The 14,036-nt window shown below is 35.9% G+C and overlaps 1 protein-coding gene across 1 annotated transcript in view; it reads right to left on the bottom strand.

The window, feature by feature from the left end:
* Positions 1-14,036, bottom strand: part of LOC150109564 (protein Obscurin-like) — a 1,271,613-nt gene that overhangs the window by 1,184,944 nt on the left and 72,633 nt on the right. The gene's annotated exons all lie outside the window — the stretch shown is intronic.

The following is a 14,036-nucleotide window of genomic DNA, read 5'->3' as shown; positions in this document are numbered from 1 at the left end:
CATTCACAGAGACTGGTAATAAGATATTTTGAGGACTGAAAGAGGATTATTTTTGATACGTTGAGAAGGCCTTAGGGACTTGGTAGAATGGAATCTAATTAGATGTTGTGTTCATACAATGGATAATGGATTCACCTATTTTTGAGAAAATGTGATATGATGAGCTGTCCATATGTTATAGTGTGCACATGTTTCAAAATGTCAGTTATACAGTGGTGTTGAGAGTTCAGAATCTTATATTTATCAGATGTTAAAGTAAAACAAATGTATATTTTCCTGTGGTATAGAAAAATAATGTAAAATTTTTTCTCTCATTTTCTACAGCATTAATTCAGCACTCTCAGAGTGAGGCACTAATGAAACAATGTTTTTTTACCTCTACACTGTGTTCGGGTAAAAAATAAGCCTTCATATATTGTAGTGTCATGCATATTCAGAGGAAGTAAACACTACAACAAAAATACTGTTAGCGAGGATAGCAAATGTAATTTGTCAGGGGAAAAAAATTAGAATAAAATATTTAATAAAATAACAGCATTAGGCCAATTGTTATGAATCTTGGGCTCAGAAGGAATAACATTACATCATCTGGAACTGCCAAAGATATCTTGGGGAAAAAAATAATCAAATAAGTTGAAGTATTATTATTAACGTCTGACCTTCATGGAGTCAAAGGACACATTGCAGGAGGTCCATACTCTCTCTCTCATGCGAAAATATCATTGAACCTTGCCTTAAACTCATTCAATTTCCTTACTTACCGCACTTTCTGGCAATGGATTCCACTCATCAGTCACTCTCCATGCAAAGAACCTGCTTCTCACACCCTCCTTTTACAGTTTTCCAGGGAAGGCCTCTCGTTGTTCTACCCTTGCTTTCTTCTACTCTGAATAATCTTGCCTGCATTAATCTGGTAACAATCCTCTCACCAACTTATGTCCTAATCATATCCATCTTTTATTCACAAGGTTCTGCAAGTTGCATTCTCTCAATCCCTCCTTGTATCTGACATTCCATAGTGGCTGCAACATGCCTAGCCTTATTTAAGTTTTAGAAGACCCTGCCCCCCTCTCCCTCCACAAAATGTCACGGGGACATAGACATGATATTAAAACATTAAGGGTTGAATGTTTTAACATCATTTTTTCATAACCTAGCCACTCTTATAACCACTGTGTCAGGTTTATTTAGTGTTGTTTATTTTATTAAAATCGATATTTGAATCTGTTAGTTTATATAACCAATAATTTTCTTTTATTTCTGTTCAACTGGTCACCATTATTCCTCTACTTTTTTTTCAAAGACTGTAAGAACATAAGCATATGCTGTCTAGTAGAGGGCAATCTGAGACATGTCACTCTGATTTACTGTGATCACTTACTCATAGACATTCTTTTCAGCTTTTATGCTTCTTCTGTGGGTATTTCCATGAGCACTGTTCTGCTAAACTGTTTACCAACATTCCTACACTTTCTTCTCCAACTATTTGAGCAACTGCTGTCCAGCTTCAAATTTACTGCATCAACTTATCTTGGTGCAGGATGGGAGCTTGTTTCAAAATGTGAAATTTTGAAACAAGCTCCCATCAATCTTTCCAAAAGACCATAATTTTCAGCTGTTCAACAAAGACATCAACAGATTTCTACTTTTCCCTTAACCTCCTTTTGTGTGTGGGACTGATATTTTATTATTATTATTAATATCTGGGTGTGTCTCTGAAGTAAGAGGACTCATTGCAAGAAACCCACACTAATTCTTATGCACACAATACCTATAATACTACTCCTTAAACTCATTCACTGTCAGTGTACTCATAACTAATTCTCGCAATACATTCCACTCATTTAGGACTCTCCAAGCAAAAAATCCAGTCCACGTACCTTTACTAACCACACTGTTATAGAATTTCCAGGGGGTTATTCCTAGTTCTCTCTGTATTTGTCATATATTGAAAAATTAGTTTTGTGTCAATCTTATAGAACACTTTTAATAGCATGTTTCTATCATGTACCTATTTTTCAACCAATCTAACTCCTAACACTCAGTAGCTAAGATGCTGTCAAATCTTAGCCATATGGGTATAATGACCTCCCTATCTTTACTTGTGTGTTTCTCAACATAACTAATCCTTTAAGCTTTGCTAAATTTTGCAGTATGCCCTCTGAAGTTCAAATCTCTGTCTACCACTGTCCCAAATCTCTCGCCTCGTCAATTTCCTCTAATCCAGTACCATCAGTATGATACAAAATATTTAATCTTTTCATCCTGAAATGCACAATTTCACATTTTTCAATATTAAATTAACAATTATTCACTCTCATTGCTAATTTATTTAAATCATCTTACAGAATATCTACATTGTCTTTATCAACTACTGCTCTGCCTAGTTATGCATCATCAACAGAGAACTGAAAATACTTTCCCTCTCCCTTAATCATTCCATATATCATTACTATACAAATTACAGAGTACTGGCTGTAGTACAGAGCCCTGAGGTACTCCACTAGTCACCCTCATTCTCCTAAATTCTGCTCCACCATATCTACTCCCTATGGTTTACCAAATAATTAAATATTAATATATATATATATATATTTCATTTTTTTTTTATAATACTGAAACTTCCTTGCTAGGCTTGCTGCTTAATGGTGTTATTCCTATGTGTATAGTTTTCTCTGTTTAAAGAAATGTGAATAATTATCAACTTTTTGGCAATCCTCTAACTAGCTATATCTATTGTTAACACTCAATGCATGAAAATTCATGCTTTGTTTTATTCACTCAAAATTCAACATTAAAAAAAAATGAAACAGTTACACTACCATACTTTTTAAACAGGAAGTATTTTGTAGAGTATTAGGATAATACTGCAGTTTGCATCTAGAATTTCATAAAAAAAATAATTAAATTTACCTCTATACTTAAGTTTAGTTTTCTGTTTCAATATGTTCTTGTTCCAGATATTGGTAACTTGTAAATACCATAATATCATACATACTGTAAAGGTTTATTGTTTAGACAATGTCAATTGTTTTTTTTTTTTATAATAAAAAACAAAACAAAACTGGCATATGCATAATCAGATTTTTGAGTTATTTGTATATATCAGTATACGTATTTTGTATATAATCTCTTCTAGTTTTGAGGGAAACTTCTGCCATAGTATCATAAATTATCTACACTTAAACACAAAGAGAAGTATTATTTATTAAATACACTGCCAAATATTTCGGTTTGAAACAAACAAAGTATCATCAGTGGCCCGAAACAACATTTTTTACAAGGTAGAATGCAAACAATTGATTTATGCAAAATAGTATGAGCCACATGATGTTAAATCACTAATAGCATTATGCTTCACTGAAGAAAAGGTTAATCATAAAAGTTTGATCTGAATAACACCTTTTTTTTTTTTACGACCAAGAATGATATTCACAAAGATAGAAGGTCCTAAGAAACCATCTATCTAATGATCTGTTTAGTATGATGATATAAATCATTATTATTATTATTTTTTTTTTTTTTGGATGATAATATAAATGATAGAATTATTTTATAATCACTTTTATGATTAACCTTTTCTTCTGTTAGCAATTTAACATCATGCGGATTGTACTATTTTGAATAAATCAATTGTTCGCATTCTACCTTGTAAAAAAAATGTTGTTCAGGCCACTGATGATAGTTTGTTAGTTTCACTCTGAAATATTTGGCAGTATATTTAATAAATAATACTTCTCCTTGTGTTTATGTGTAGATAATTTATGATATAATCTCTTCATGTAAATGTATTGGGTAGTTACTTGTAAATAATATAGCCAAAGTACAGTGAAACATATTTTTAATCAGATCAGCATAAAATGCCTCAATTTTGATATAACCTTAAAAACCAGAAAATAAGTAACATTTTGCTACAAAATGTTCAGACACCTATTACAAATAACATTATTTCAAACCCTATGGAAACAGTGCAGATTGTCTGGTATTCTTTTAGTCTGCACTCTCTGTAGTCATTATCAGACAGTGTTACAAATTATTTTAATTGAATTTTTTTTACATAACTTGCATAGTTCACAATTTTAATAGGCAGTAAAAAACTAAAATAGCAGTAATTATTTATACTGGTGAAGAAATGGCATTTGTACATAGTGTATACTATTTGTTTTCCTTTCTCACCACAGAAAACCACATTGTTCTTGTTTCAAACTACTTAATAACTTCCTCTATGTTAGTTTCTGAATGCTTGTTAGAATGAGGTTTATTGAAATGCATTTTTGCTCTATTGCTAAAATGAGATTGCAAAAGATTTAAATGTAAGAAGTGTTCTTGTGATACTTTTTATCATTTGATAAAATTAAAATTTTGAAAAAAATTAATTTTTCTGAATGTAATTTTTGCAAATATTGACTATTTATTTTTGTAAAGATAACTTATTCTTTGTCAGATAAACATTTATTAGCAGGCATACACGGCTCTCAAAAGTATATTTTGCATATACATGATAGGGTTCAAGTTAAACTGGAGCTGGCTCACTAGAACACAGTGTGAAATTTAAAAAAAAATAGAACTGGTTGTTTAAGGATATATTGCTTGTCCACTTATATAAAAATCATGTTTGTGAAGTCTTAGTTCTGATATGATTCTTAACTTGCCTGCCTGTTGGACATAGCTAACTCCATGGAAAAGCAGACAAAATTTATTTTTAACTTTTCTGTAAAGTTCATATCTAGATTGTACAGTTTATACAGTGTGTACATTTTAATGAAAATTGTTTTAATCTGGATACTTCTTTATGTAGGATTAAATGGAAGAAGTCATTGGTATTACACAGAGGTCACTATAGGTCTGTGAGGCTATTTTTAGAATCAGCATGACATATGAAACACCCAACCTCAACAAGTATGGTTGAATTAATTTGCCAAATATCAGTAAGATGATAATCTGATACCAGATAGCCTGACTTCTCTAAATTAACTTTATTATCTGGCCCATTCAGGATACCATGTTTAGGACACTAGTTCTGTTTCAGTTACAATTTGAATTTCTTCTAATGATTTAGTTCAATGCCTGTGGGACGTTTCACAGTTATAACTCATGCTCAAAAGATGCCATTGTAGAAAACCAGCAAAATATTTGCAAGTTCAGTAGTTTATTTTATACTATTAAGTGCTATTATGAAATTTATATGGAATAAGAGAGAAATTAGTCAAACAATGAACTTGCTGTATATATACAAGGTAGTGTTCACTCCAATTTTAACTTATGGATCTGAGAGCTGGGGTAGAAATAAAACACTTAAAGACCCAGATACCACAAGTATAAGAGACCTGAGAATGATTAAGGAAGTGAAACGATGGCATCAATAGCAGAAGAGTATTGAGAAATGAGAATATTAAGAGGTAACTTCACATTTTTAGCATTCAGCAATGTGTGAGCAGAGCTAATCTCAGGTGGTATGGTCAGTTATGGTATATAGAATGCTAGAGGAAAAGACAAGCAAAACTAGTGGTGATGGCAGAAAAAAAAAAAAAAAAACCAATGAGAGTCCAAGATCTAGCTGGATTGGTGCAGTAGAAGTGCCCAAGAAACAAACGTAAGATCTTCACAATATTGGAGTTCTGACAAGACAAATCGGAATAAAATTGTTGATAGGAATTTAGTAATAATGTAAACTTTCATGTTGTAATATCATAGTATTCTGTACATCCTCTTGAGGATATATAAAAGGAATTTGATGATGCTGATAATGAATAACAGTATAAAGAAATTTAGTAACATTCATTTCGCTGCATTTACCAGGTTCCAAACTCTGATAACTGCTCAAACCTCTTGACATTCCTTTCATGAAATCAACCATCTGCAGTTGAGCTATTCAAATATTATGGTCATCTTACTAGATGACTTGAACATCAACAGTTTCAATTTGCTTCCCTTTTTTAATACCGCCAGACAAGAAGTGGAAGTCTTTGCTGTAACCAATCACCTAATGCAAATCATACATCTACCTACACAAATTCCTGATAACCTTCACTTTCCTAATACCTTGGATTTCTTTTTAACTAGTTCTCCTCCTAGATATACTGTAGAGGGCACCTCTCCTCTCGGCAAGTCAGACCACAGTCTTGTGTCTCCTCCTTTCCTCAAACCACTCCCAACCCTTTATTCTCTAGACTACAAAGATGCCAAATGGGATGACCTCCAGAATTTCTATTCCTCCCTTTCTTCGTTTGGTGTGGTGAACACATCTACTCGCCAACCAAAAGGCTGCGAGTTTGAATCCCGCCAAAGGCATGGATGTTTGTGATTCTCCTACTAACTGTTTATCATACGCAGTGCTGTAATCTGTGTCATGGTGCAGTATAACTTTTGATGTCTTTGTGCTAGAGAATGAAGGGTTGGGAGTGGTTTGAGAAAAGGAAGAGAGACAAGATTGTGGTCTGACTTGCCGAGAGGAGAGGTGCCCTCTACAGTATATCTGGGAGGAGAACTAGTTAACCCCTTAACATACAGAGACGTCTGTGACATGTCTTTTGTTTATTGCACCAAAATTGATTTTGAATTTTGGTTTCACATATAAATACAACCGAATATAGACACTAGATAATCTTGTACCTATTTCCTTTCAGCCGAAAAAAGTTGCGAATGGCGTGTATCGGCTATTTCGTTAGCGTTGGCACAAATTCGTCATTATTTTTCAAATAATGATGAATTTGATCCAGCAAATCACCCTCGCCCAAAATATTGGCAGAAAAACAACCGCTTTCTGATTATTAATTGGTACGTTAAGGGGTTAAAAAGAAATCCAAAGTATTAGGAGAGTGAAGGTTATCAGGAATTTGTGTAGGTAGATGTATGATTTGCATTAGGTGATTGGTTACAGCAAAGACTTCTGCTTCTTGTCTGGCTTGGTTGGTGGTATTAAAAAAGGGAAGCAAATTGAAACTGTTGATATTCAAGTCATCTAGTAAGATGACCATAATATTTGAATAGCTGAGCTGCATATGGTTGAATTTCATGAAAGGAATGTCAAGAAGTTTGAGCAGTTATCAGAGTTTGGAGCCTGTAAATGCAGCAAAATGAATGTTACTAAATCTGTTTATACTTTATTAGATATATGAAGAGCCAAAGGCTTCAATTCGGCAACATATGACTTGTTTAAGTTAAGGGATATTACATCCCATATCGTTTCTTAGCCGAATAAGAAACTCAAAAAGTTTCATGCCGAATATAGTAGAAACTATATATAAAGTTCGGCAATTCCAAGCATAAGCAAATACCTGGATACTGCAGCAACTGACCCCAGCATAAGCTTGGAATCACCGAATAGTGTCAAGAATAGTGATCGGATCTTGCTCCACCTTTGACATGAGTTGCCTCAGCTTGCACTATCTTAAGGGTCATTTGCTGCAATATCCAGGTATTTGCTTACGCTTGGAATCGCCGAACTTTATATATAGTTCCTACTATATTCGGTAAGAAACGATATGGGATGTAATATCTGTTTATACTATTATTCATTATCAGCATCATCAAATTCCTTTTATTTTATATAGGAATTTGACGAAACAAAATCTTTCGTTTGACTTAATTCCACTCATCTGACCCTAATACCTTCTTCAAATAAGTCACAAAAATTTTCCTTATTGATATAAAGGCCTTCATTCTCCATTCTACCTAAAATCCTTGTCTGCTTTGCCCTAGTTCAACAGAAAATGGATCAAAGCAGTTGAAGAAAAAAATTTCAGCTTACTGGAGGTAGCTCGCATCAAGAACCCCAGCTTCACACTTCTTGTACAAAGCATGCAACAAATGCAAAACAGTCATCAGTAGATCTAAATCTGATTTCATAAGGACTAACAGCAAAAAATGCCTTCTGTCAGTAAAAGGAAACCATACAGTCTGTCCCTTGTTAAAGTTGTTGGATGCAACTTTTGTTCATCTGCACTTCTATCTCTCTCATCTTGATAGTACCACCACCATTACTTAACCCAAGGATGAAGCTGTTCTTCTGGCATCACTGTTCTTCACAAACTCCTGCATAGATGATCAAGATAAATTGACTCTTATCATACTGTATGTCTCCTTTAGTTTTTCAACAAAATGACATCAGATGTCTAAAGAACTTAGATACTAAAATGTCTTCTGGTTCTGATGGCATCTCTCCAATTGTTCTCCAACATTGTGCTATAGAGCTAACACTTCTCTTGCATTGTCTCTACAGTCTGTTATACATGTTGTACTTATCCCAATGTGTGGAAACAACCACATATCCATCTGATTCCAAAAAAAGGGAGACAGAAATCTACAGTCAAACTACCAATCTATTTTAGTCACCTTTCAAAAATAATGGAGAAGGTCATCATTGGCCAACTTCATCATCATCACTACCTAGAGACCCACTAATTAATTGGCTACCAGCAGTACGAATTCCACCATTCAATATCCACATTTGACCTAACTTACATCACCCACCACTAGACACATGCCATGGAAAGGTTTGGGGAAACTTGTGCTGTCACTCATGACATTTCTAATACTTTGACTGTCTGCAATTAAGGCCTGCCAAACAAATTGCCATCCTTTGGTCTACCCAAGACCTATAATTGGGTCACCAGCTGGTATGTGGTATATATGGCTCCCTCTCTTCAAGGTTCACCAATGCAGAAGTGCCTTGGGGATCTGTTCTGTCACCTGTTCTCTTTCTCCTATATAAATGACTTACTCTCAATTGACCCTAATCTTATCCATAGCTTTGTAGATGATAGTACTCTACATTCATCCTACTCGTTTGATAAACTATGCAGTGCTCAGATATCCTGAGCTTAAGATGTCTGAGCACTGCATAGTTTGCAACTTAAACATTGATCTGCATACCATCCCTCATTGGGATGAGGACATTCTGGTCATCTTCAATGCCATCAAAACACAGTTTTGCCTTTTCTCTCACGAAAGAGATATCAGCTCCATCTACCCCTGTCCTCAGTCATATGCAAATCACCAGACAAGATCAGATTTTTCTACTTGGATCAACATTTACTTCCAATCTCTCCTGGCATAAACATAATAAATCAATAGCTTCCTCAGCGTCCTAAGACCTAGGCATTCTCTTTCATTCAAGACCCAACCAACTCTTAACTTGATACAAATCCCAAATCCACCAATTCTTAGAATACTGCTCACATGTTTGAGGTGTTGCACCTAAAACCTCTAAAAATTCTTGATGCTGTCTAGAGGAGAGCAATTTGGCTCATAGATTACCCCTCTCTTACAGATTCACTTCAACCCTCTGATCGATGCAGTGTTTTAGCATTATGTGTATTCTACTGGAAGCTCCACTGAACTGGCAACCATCATTCCACCACTTTCTGTTGCATCTGTAAATGTAAGAGAGAGAGAGAAATGGCTGCCCAACATCCCTTTTACTGTGCAACTGCAAACACACTGAACTTGCTTCTCCTCTTCTTCTTTTATTCCATTTATCTCCATCCTCTGGAACAGCCCCACCACAAAAAGTATTTCCAAACAACTAAAATGTGCAATTCTTCAACAAAAAAGTCAATAAACTTCTATCTTGGTCCTCATCTGCACCGAGGTGAAATTTTAGAAACCATTTAAAATTGGGTCCAATGTTCCTCCCTCCCATAGTATATAATTTGGGTATTGGGGGAATTGCTCATCATGAAGATTAAACATATTCTGTTACAAATAGATATTCATTTGTTTATATTCTGTGATATATTTTGTGTAGTTTTAAGATATATGATTTTTTGAATAGGAAAATTATTTTTTTAGAGAAAAGAAATCTGTTAAAAATTTAACTACCTGCATGATCTGGATCCATAAGTATATTAAATATATATTGTTGCCAAAAATTAAATACCATACCATTCACTATGTATGACTCATGATAATTTTTGTCATTGTGCTGCATTTGTATTACCGTATTTTTAACATGGTCTCCCCTACATGCTCAATAGGTAAAACCTATACCATATTGGGGTCATATATATATATATTACTGATTGATTGTGTATTAATAGATATTGTACACAAGGCTTGTTTAAGAAAAATTGATTCTCTCTCCAAGAAAGTCAGCATTTTTAGCAGTATCTCTATACTGATAGAAGAGGACAGAAGAAAATTCTGAAAAGTATTGTGTATTTTTCCAGTTGTACATCAGCAGATTCTCTTAGTTTCTACAGCTGTGAATAATCACAGCTGTAGATGTTTATAAAAAAAACATACTATTAAAAAAAAATAATGGGATAAACTTTAGCTGTTCGGAATCGTTAAAGGTTTACTGGTATGATTCACAACACCGAAGTAACAAAATAAATAAGAATTTATTTAGCTGATCATATTTCACTAGTTTTTGACTAGCATATCCATAGATAGGATTTGAAGTCCCTGAGAGCAGGTAATTTATATATAGGAAGACGAGAGTGGGTAAGAGTACAGAAGCAACCCTTGGGATACTCATGTATTAGTGGGAAGAGAAGAAGAGACCATCTATCATGATACATGATGAGTGACCTAAAAGGAAGCTGGTAATCCATCTTCCTCCTGGCTTAATAAATATAAATGCCACATCACTTTCAAATTGCATATCAAATAAGCGAGGTTCAATGAGCTTGAAGGTGGATGGTAGATTTAGTTTCTCCATTATGCCTCTTCTACAAATACTTTCATGATCAATGCTATGATGGATTTGGCACTATCATTCCTCCACTTTCTTCAAAAACTGCAGGAGCAGCTGCTGGTCAACATGCATTTACCATCCACCATCAAACTTATTAAACCTCTTTCATCACCTACCTCTGTTCTCTAGAAAAGCTCACTCTGTCTTCCCTAAAGACTTCATCTATTCAAAAACATGTCAAGAATTTCTTATCCTCTTACCCCCATTCATGTGCTTTAGGTTTTTGACATATGATTTGTGGATCAAAGATACACTACTGAAAAGAAGTCAATGGGCAAGGTGCATCATGTGCCATAACAAGTCACATGTTTGTAGCTGGTATGAATTGGAGGAAATTATATGATGCCCCCCAAGTCATTGCAACTGACTGGATGAAATGGCTGTAGGAAGGGGAACTGATGGTATTTGAAAAAGGCATGATAGGATGCCAAGTTACAGGCCTGTGTGTTTAGTGAATTGTTGATAAATTAGGCTATCCCAGGTCAACAATCAGTGATACCATACTGGACTGAAAGTGCAGGGAGTCAACTGCAAGTGCTACCTGTACTGAAAGATACACCAAATGTGACCATAGTGTACTACAAAGGATATGTTAAAACCGCCATTCATAGGCCAACACTTTAAATGAGGAGTTATGGACAACTGGAACATGAATCTGCACAAAAACATTTAGAACCAAGGCTCACACCATGGGTTTCCATGGTAGAACCGCAATATGCAAGCCCCCACATTACCCAAATCAAAATCCAGTGTTTCTTTACTGGTGCAAAGAACATGTACAGTGAGATGTGGAAGCTCATGGACCACGGGGGATGACTAGTGAACATCCCTTACCAAAGTGTGTAACACAACTATGAAATTCGGAGGCAGTGATGTTATGGTCCTGATTTGGCCTCAGACTTCTGTATGTGGTGCCACAAAAATTGAACAACGAGAGACAGATCTGGACAATGCAATGCTTCCTACTTTTTGACCTTTCTATGGAACTAACCATTGTCTCTTTCACCAAGACAATGCACCATGTCATAAGGCTGCAGCAGTAACTGCATGGTTTGTGGACATGAACATCACCACACTTGACTGGCCACGACCCTGATCTCAACCCTATTGAACATCTGTGAGATGAACGAGTGTCAGGTTATGTAAGAGACTACTGCCCCACAACAGTCCAAGATATCATTACATACCTACAGAAAGAATGGTCCGAAATTCCCATTGATCGCTATCATATGCTTGTGGAAAGTATGCCCTGTAGGTTTGCTGCAATCATCACAGTGAAAGGAGTACCACATCATAAGGTTGGTGCTGTGGCTATTTGTCCTCACGCTGTAGCGTACATTGACTTCTTTCTAAGCAGTGTATATCTACCAGCAGACATATATTTGGATTCTAGACAACAGGTTTCTGAATATGACAAAAAAAATTTGAAATCAGCATGAAAAGCCCTTTAAAATAATGTGTTACTGGAGGACCAAAATTCTCTCCAGTTTCACTTAGTATTTCCCCTTTTAATCGCATGATGCGAGTTAAAAACAATCGAGTTAGTGATCAGAAGAATTTTTTAACAATAATTTAAGAACTTTGTTTTTTTGTGCATCAATGAGATTTTAATCAGTACTTTGATAAACAGCACACAAAAAAAAAGTTCTTGTCCTGATCCAAAGAAATTATTAATAGCTCTGACCATATCATGTGAAATTACCAAGAATATTTTTATGTGGCTCCTAACCACTAAATTCCTACCATGGGTAGGCTATGAATATTTTTTATATTTTTATTTATTCTTCATACAATTCATAAACTCTTCTCTAGAGACCAAATTGGAACTTTTTCAAGAGTGTAGCAGTGGCTTCAGCCAGGTAAAGAAATTCATCTCCCACCTCTGTAATAATCGTTCACACCGAATAGTTCATAATACAGATTGTTGGATGCATGAACTTGCTAAACAGTTGGCAACGTTTCTTGCTCCATTCATAGAAAACTAGCAATTTCACCATCATCTAGTACAACAATGTAGTGCACTAAAAACACAAACACCAGTGCATGTGTTCAATTGATACAGCTCTTGCGATTGACTCACTTTTACCACACAGGCAGCAACCAATGAAGAGACAAGCAAACAAGTGCTGCCATCTTTTGGTACCTAACCCTAACAGGATCTGAAATAATGTTGGTTCTAAGGTCGATTTTCAGTTTATGAGACGAAAAACCTGAGTTTCCAGGAGAAAAAACCCGCTTGTCCATGCCAGAAATCGACTAACTCGTGAACTGGTCAAAGCAAGGCTTAGAAAAAGTTCCTCCAGTTGGCGACTAGACTTGAACTTAAGTCTATCTTCGGGCAACTTAGCACAGAGAATTCAAGCGCCACTTCCAGAGCTATGCAGGTAGGATCAAACAGTGATGGAACCTACCTTAATAAAATGTAGTACCTCCTTTCACTGCGATGACTGCGGCAATACTACTGGGCATACTTTCCATAAGAGTAGGATATCGATCAACGGCAATTTTGGGCTATTCTTCCTCTACGCATGTAATGAGGTCTTGGACTGTTTGTGGGGTAGACGTCTCCCTTGACCTAATTGGTTCATCCCAGAGATGTTCAATAAGGTTGAGAGTAGGGTTCATTCATGTCCACAAATCATGCAGTTACAGCAGCAGCCTTATGACACAGTGCATTGTCTTGCTAAAAAATACAATCATCAGTTCCATAGAAACGGCACAAAGTAGTCATTGCATTGTCCAGAATGTTCAGGTACCTCTCTGAGTTCGATGTTGGTGGCACTACAAACAGGTCAGAAGCCAAAACAGGACCATACCATGACGCATCGCCAGTTCCGAATTTCGTAGCTGAGGTTATACAACTCTTCTAAGAGACGTTCACCAGGCATCTGTCACACCCATCCCTCTGCTCTGTAGAGGGTGTAGCGTGATTTGTTGCTCCAAACTTCAACATCCTGCTGTATATGCTCTTTATACCACTGAAGACGACGCTGCACATTGGTTAATGTGGGAATTGTATATTGCAGTCCTACGATGGAAAGCCGTGTTGTGAACATCGGTTCTGAATGTTTTTGTGCAGATTCTTGTGCTAGTCGTTGCCCGCAACGACTAGAACAATTCTTCGTAGCACCCTACAGTCACATTCGGTGTGTGTGTGTGGTGGGTCATCCACTACGAGTAGCACTTGTAGTTTACTCCCTGCACTTCCATTTCAGTATTGTGTCAGTGATTGTTTGACTGGGATGGCCCAAGTTCTTAGCTATTTGCCAAACAGATAGGCCTGCAACATGGCATCTTATCACAACGCATCTTTCAAACTCCGTCAATTCCCTTCTCA

The sequence above is a fragment of the Typopeltis vanoorti genome, chromosome 2 (assembly GCF_054136105.1).
Source record: "Typopeltis vanoorti isolate ZY-2024b chromosome 2, IOZ_Tvanoo_1.0, whole genome shotgun sequence".
NCBI classification, from domain to species: domain Eukaryota; kingdom Metazoa; phylum Arthropoda; class Arachnida; order Uropygi; family Thelyphonidae; genus Typopeltis; species Typopeltis vanoorti.
The sequence above is the reverse complement of the archived record's forward strand: the minus strand, read 5'-3'. Positions and strand labels throughout refer to the sequence as shown.